At 40.5% G+C, this 7,362-nt stretch overlaps 1 long non-coding RNA gene across 1 annotated transcript; it reads left to right on the top strand.

The window, feature by feature from the left end:
- The first annotated feature begins 744 nt into the window (after positions 1–744).
- Positions 745–5,518, top strand: LOC122935861. The gene is made up of 3 exons (XR_006388840.1): positions 745–784; positions 4,011–4,090; positions 5,158–5,518. It is a non-coding gene; the product is annotated as an uncharacterized LOC122935861 (long non-coding RNA).
- The last annotated feature ends 1,844 nt before the right edge of the window (positions 5,519–7,362 follow it).

Raw genomic sequence — 7,362 nt, 5'->3', positions numbered from 1 at the left:
GCTTCGTTCACATCACCGTTCAGCCATTCCGTTCTCCTGCTCAGTTTAGGAGCAGGAGAATGGAAAGGACAGATTCGGAACATAACGGAGCCTACGGACCCCATAGACTATAATAAAGTCTGTTAGGTTTCTGCTCAGAACATGATTTTGGAGCAGAAACAAAAGTAGTGCATGCAAGACTTTTGTCTGCGCTTCAAAAATCTTCTTCTGAGCGAACACCTAATGGACCCCATTATAGTCTATGGGGTCCTTAGGATCGGTTAGGCTCAGTTATGTGCCGAATCCGTCCTTTCCATTCTCCTGCTGAGCGGAAAGGCTGAACGGTGATGTGAAAGAAGCCTGAGCTGTCACTGGGTTTTCACCGCTGTCTCAGGCGGCTGCCTGCATGGCCCAGCTTATGATAAGCCGGGCCTATAATAAGCCGGGCCATGCAGGCAGTGTTGTACTCCACTCACTATGTGGTGCTGAGACAATGTGTGGAGCTGACTGCGGCGGTGAGCCTGCCCCATACACAGCAGGTGCTGTGACGATCTCACCATCGTATAAGTGTCTGTCCATATGTATGTGTCTGTCCCTGTGTGTGTGTGTGTGTGTGTCTGTCACCTGTGTGTCTCTCCCTGTGTGTCTCTCCCTGTGTGTGTCACCATCACCACGCCCACAGTGTTCCTATGTCTTGACACAGCTGCATCAGACGTTCTGTGCGGGGCAAGAAGAAGATTGAAGAGGAGGCAGCGCCGCCAGCATGGAGTCCCATGGGAGAGGCACAGGGAGGCACATTAAGGACGTAGGTAACACTACCACACGATCTACACTAGTGTTATCTGTGGTTTTACATAGGACTGCAGGTAACACTACCACATTATCAGCTCTAGCGTTATCTGTGGTTTTTACATAGGACTGCAGGTAACACTACCACATTATCAGCTCTAGTGTTATCTGTAGTTTTACATAGGACTGCAGGTAACACTACTAAATTTTCTGTACTTAGATAGCCAGTACTGTGTTATCTGTGTTGTTACATAGGGCTGCAGGTGATATCTACTACATTATCTATACTCAGAGACTTATCACTATGTAAGGGGGCCCACTGAGACTTTATCGCCCAAGGGCCCACAAGGACGGATCTGGCATTTTTCCCCATAGGAATGTATTAGTGTCGGATCTGTCCTTCCGGCCTGCGCATGCGCAGACCGGTAAAAATGTGAAAATAACGGATCCGTTCTTGCAATGCATTTGTGAGATGGATCCGCATCTGGATCCGTCTCACAAATGCTTTCAGTCACATTAAAATCAGCGGATCCGGCGGGCAGTTCCGATGACGGAACTGCCCACCGGATCACACTGCCGCAAGTGTGAAAGTAGCCTAGGTGGCTGTTTCTTCGCCAAAATGCCATTAACCATTACCACACCACACTATTAAATAATGCAGCTGCGCCTGCCAGGCTTGAGCAGGTATATGTGTGAATAGGGAAGATGCTGAGATCCGGTTGTACCTCACAGTGAGGTACAGCCAGATCTCAGTATCTTCCCTAATCCATATTCACACATATACCTGCTCAAGCCTGGCAGGCGCAGCTGCATTATTTAAAGGGGGGGGGCCCATAATTTTTTTTTGTTATGGGGCCCAGTCATTTCTAGCTACGCCCCTTATCCAGGCCATTCTGAGACATATTGTACCTCATGACAGTGGTAAAATGAAGTAAAAAAAAAATCTAATTTACCAAAAATTTGGAAAAAAGTTTCAATTTCTATACTTCTATAATACATAGTAATACCTCCAAAAATAGTTATTACTTTAAATTCCCCATATGTCTACTTCATGTTTGGATTATTTTGTGAATGATATTTTAGTTTTTGGTGATGTTACAAGGCTTAGAAGTTTAGAAACAAATCTTGAAATTTTTCTGAAATTTTCAAAAACCCAATTTTTAGGGACAAGTTCAGGTCTGAAGTCACTTTGTGATGCTTACATAACAGAAACAACCCAAAAATGACCCCATTCCAGAAACGACACCCCTCAAGGTATTCAAAACTGATTTTACAAACCTTGTTAACTCTTTAGGTGTTGCACAAGAGTTATTGGCAAATGGGAATGAAATTAGAGAATTTCAATTTTTGGGAAAATTTTCCATTTTAATCCATTTTTTCCAGTAACAAAGCAAGGGTTAACAGCCAAACAAAGGTGTGCCATGTGTTTTTTGGAAGGCAGATTTTGCTGGACTGGTTTATTTACACCATGTCCCATTTGAAGTCCTGCTGATGCACCCCTAGAGTAGAAACTCAAAAAGTGACCCCATTTTGGAAACTGGGGGTTAAGGTGGCAGTTTTGTTGGGACTATTATTAGGGTACATATGATTTTTGGTTTATCTATATTACATGCTTGTGAGGCAAGGTTACCAGAAATGGAAATTTTGAAATTTCATCTCCATTTGCCAATAACTCTTGTGGAACACCTAAAGGGTTAACAACGTTTGTAAAAATCAGTTTTAGATACCTTGAGGTGTGTAGTTTCTTAGATGTTGTTGCTTTTATGGAGTTTTTACTCTAGGGGTGTATCAGGAGGGGGCCTTCAAATGGGACATGGTGCCAAAAAAAAAGGCCATCAAAATCTGCCTTCCAGAAACCATACGGCGTTCCTTTCCTTTTGCACCCTGCCGTTTGGTCATACAGCAGTTTACAACCACATATAGGGTGTTTCTGTAAATTGCAGTATGAGGGTAATAAATCAAAAGTTTTGTTTGGCTGTTAACCCTTACTTTGTTATTGGAAAAAAACTGTTTAAAATTGAAAATTTGACAAGAAAAAGCTTTTTTGGACCTTTTTTTTTTTTTATCGTGTTCAGAGGGATTAGGGGGGTATTTTTATAGAGCAGATTCTTACGGGCGCGGTGATACCTAATATGTCTTTTATTTATTTATTTATGTTTTACACTGTATTATCTTTTAATAAACAAAAAAAAAACATTTCAGTATCTCCATAGTCATTTTTTTTTGTTTTCAGCCGATTATCTTAGGTAGGGATGAGAGGACGGTTTTATTGGCACTATTTTGGGGGGCATATGACTTTTTGATCGCTTGCTATTACAATTTTTGTGATGTAAGGTGACAAAAAAATACATTACCGTTTTTTTTTACTGTGTTCTTCTGAGGGGTTAGGTAGGGGGGTATTTTTATAGAGCAGATTCTTACGGACGCGGCAATACCTAATATGTCTACTTTTTACATTTATTTATGCTTTACACTATATTATCTTTTTATAAAAAAAAAAAAAAACATTTTAAAGGGCCAATAAAAGTATTGGACTATTAAAATCAAATCAAGAAGGTATCATTATGGATACATCTTAGCGACTAATATAGTCTACAGTCATGACTACATAAACAAACAGTAGTCAGTCGTCCATTTTGACACATTGTTGGTATTGCTACAGATGAACGAAATAGGTCCAACCCTATTACACATGTGTGGAGCAAACATGTAAACTACTTAGAAACCAGACATAAATAGATTATTGTATTAAACGTCAATAATGTTATGTCTCAAGATTGACATTCACAAACACAACATCAGTTTCCGGAGCAGGCTCTCCCTGTCCCATTATTTCTCAAAGCTCCTGCCTGTGAGGAACCATCCTGACAAAGAAGACACAATTTTAGAAATATGTTAACACACATGAACATTTGTAAGCCAATATGATAAGAATTGTGTCCATATTCAATACTATTTACCGAGTCAGATTTACTTCTGGGACATTGCTGGGGGACCAATTAGGGTCCCTGGACCGTTTCTGTAAAGCAAAACATGCAATGCAACAGCTCTCTGCAAACCAAATAAAATACGTGCGGCAGACGGGCTCAAATAATTTTTTACAAAATGATTTGCCAAGCATCTCTAATTTATAAGTATAGCACTAGCAATTATTATGCAATGTTGTACTTTATTTGGTTTGCAGAGAGCTGTTGCATTGCATGTTTTGTTTTACAGTGTTCTGATCCCCTTTTTCTTTGCAGTTTATACTGGAGGTGTGGCTGACACCTCAGATGTGCACTCCTGACCAACTCGTCTGCCCCATAGGCTGATTTTAATTAGTGTGAGTATATAGCTGTAACCACCAGTTATGTGAGAAGATCTGGCAGACGTTCTTCTCTACCTCTTGTATGATGTTTTTTGTTTTGGTTTCACTTTCTCATCTCCTTTACTTCTGCCAGGTGTCACTTATTTCGACTAATCGTCTTCCTTTAAAATCCGTCCCATACTGCCTCACTTTGCGGTTTATACTACTTCCTGGATGAGGTGTGGCCTGCTGGAGGCTGCTTCTGCTGTTTGTCCAGATACGTCTTTTACTTTATTGTGTTTCCTTGCTGTCTTGATTCTAGGTGACCCTGACTCCGTCCGTATTAAGTGCAGGGAGCCGGTGGTCGTGTCCTCTCACTATTATAGGGTTTTCAGGTGTCACACAGGATTAGGTACGCAGGCATGCAATTGTCTACCATACAGACCCTTGCATGTGCATAGCAGTCAGGGAGAGCTCTTAGGGTTTTATAGGGCTCACCTATAAGCTCCTTAGTTTGGGATCAAGCCAGTCGCTTGTTTATTTATATGTTCCAGCTATCTGCTAACTTCATCCGTGACAATAGCTTAGCCTGCTCTCCCTCATTCACTGAAAGCCATTTGGCACCAGGAGAGATATAGCTGTGGACTCTCATTGCATTCTTTGGTGGCCATTTGGCACCAGAAGTGGTGTGGAGTGGGCCCGGCATGCATGTTGGCACCTGCATTCCTTGGATATAATGGAGGCCATTTTGGCACCAAAGATGACAGAAATGAAAGCAGGCCCAGCATGCATGTGGAACCTACACTCCCTGAATTGTATGGTAGCCGTCATGGCACATAACAGGTAGAATTTAGCGTTAGGAACCCGTCTTACAGAGATCGCCTTGACGTGCAGCAGACAGGCTCAAATAATTTTGTACAAAATGATTTGCCAAGCATCTCTAATTTATAGTATAGCATTAGCAATTATTATGCATTTTTGTACTTTATTTGGTTTGCAGAGAGCTGTTGCATTGCATGTTTTGTCTTACAGTGTTGTTCTCAGCCATAGCAACGTGCCCCTGCACATTGGGATGTGCTGACTGACCTCCTTTTTCTTTGCAGTTTGTCCTGGACCCTTTCTGCTTCCTGTTTCAATGATGTGAGAAACATATAGCTATCAAAAATGCAAATATGATATAGTGTAATAATTATTATTGAAAACACATAAAAAACATACCACGATCTGCAGGGGTGGTGTTGAGCTGCTCAATGAAGACATGGCTACAATCAATAAATAAAAAAATAAAAAAATTACAATTCACTCCAAAATCTAAATTGTTCCACAGTTTTGAAAACATTTCTACATATCCTATATATAAAAAAAATGATCATCTAATGGTTATTATTTATAGTACATGGGCCACATGCACACGGTGATGGACCATGTGATTGGAGCATGTGATCTGACGTCACCACAGGTCATTTAGCCCACAGCTCATCATTAAAGAAGTAAAGAGACCGGGAACTACGCGATCAAGAGGAGAAGGTGAGTTAACTTTTTTATTATTTTTAACCCCTCCAGCACTATTATACTATGCATTCTGTATTCAGAATGCTATTATTTTCCCTTATAACCATGTTATAAGGGAAAATAATACAATCTTCAGAATATCAATCCCAAGCCACACTCACATTTGCACTCGCGCGGAAAAATTGTGCGTGTTCCAGCAACGCACCCGCCTCTTATCCGGGCCAAAAATAAGACGCCCATGTGAAAGAGGCCTAAATCAATTTTGGGGACATTATATGCTTTACCAAAGGTGTGCACCCCACATATAATGTTGTAATGCTCATCATCACTGCAGCATGATGTGTCATGACAACCAGGCTCGGACTGGCCCACAGGGGTACAGGGGTACAGGGGAATCCCTCGGTGGACCCTTGAGCAAGGTGGGACCCTAGTCTCCCACCCCCTGCACAAGTGGCACATAACACAGTAGACTTACTGCACTTCATACATATATTCAATGTACAGCACCTCAACCAGTCTATGTTCATATAAAAAACTTGTTAAATTATTTATTATATTTGAATGTATCCGTATGGTGGGCCCCCAAAATGAATTTTACTGGTGAGCCCTAGGTACCCCTGTCCGACGCTGATGACAACTATGGCATCTCTTTCACTTCTATGTACAGATCTACTATATTCTTGTACTTGAGGTGAAGTAGTTGACAAATTAAAATCCCGGTAGTGACATAGCTTGATCATATTACACAGCGTGTCACTCCGATATGGACACTGAAGATCCAATAACAAAGCATTAGACTTCTCAAATTGATCCAATCATATGAAAACTCTTCATACTATAAATATATGTGTGTGAAATGTAATATCAACAAATAAATATGTGCAAATGACAATAATATAACTGTACAGTTGTTGAGGTGGGACAGTCATATGTGATGAGAAATATCTTCCAAACTGACACTGCAAGTGGATACACAAAGACATTGCATATCAAATACATTGAAAATAAAAACTAGATTCACCTATACATTATGTGCACATGGTAAATAAAGTGCACAGGTAGAAAGAGTAGTTACTGTCATAGATTATGAAAAAGCATATAAATAAGGAGGAATATGTGTGTGTAAGATCAATACATACCTACAACGTCTATGCTGGACAGCTCATACATGTGTTATTATAGAGCTGCATACACTGACAGGCTCCAAAATGGCCGAGTTTATAATTCCTGTCAGGTGCTGAGCTCAGTTTCCTGTAATCACTAGAGAACTGTGAAAACAGGTGTTCTACATTCTGATCAATAACGCATTATAAAACTGAAACCAAAACAGAATGTTCTTAAAATGCAATGCGTCATGCTCCGTCTCACATAGCATTACATTATGTTTTCACAATGGATGCGCTATTTACATAACGTTTCCGTTATATGTAACAGAAGAAAAAAAAAGTCCTGCAGACAGGACTTTGCATTCCGTTATAAAAACTGAACCGTTACAGAAAACAACGTAATGTACATAAATGTAAGCATTTCCGTTACGGATCCATTTACATTGACTACAATGTTATTTTAAACGGATCCGCATCTTTCCATTATTTTGGCCAAAATAACAAAAAGGCATAACGGATTACATAACGAAAGTGTGAACCCACTCTAATGTCGCTGCCACCAGCAGCAAAAACATTAGACGTGATGTCACTGATATCTTAGAGGTGCGCACACTTTAAACAGGAGATGTGGCGCAGATAATTTAACTGTCTGCAGCAGATGCCATCTATGGAGAAAGTGCTCTGGATGTC

Source organism: Bufo gargarizans, chromosome 4 (genome assembly GCF_014858855.1).
Source record: "Bufo gargarizans isolate SCDJY-AF-19 chromosome 4, ASM1485885v1, whole genome shotgun sequence".
Taxonomy (NCBI): Eukaryota; Metazoa; Chordata; class Amphibia; order Anura; family Bufonidae; genus Bufo; species Bufo gargarizans.
Note: the sequence above shows the minus strand (reverse complement) of the source record. Positions and strands in the feature narration are given on the sequence as shown.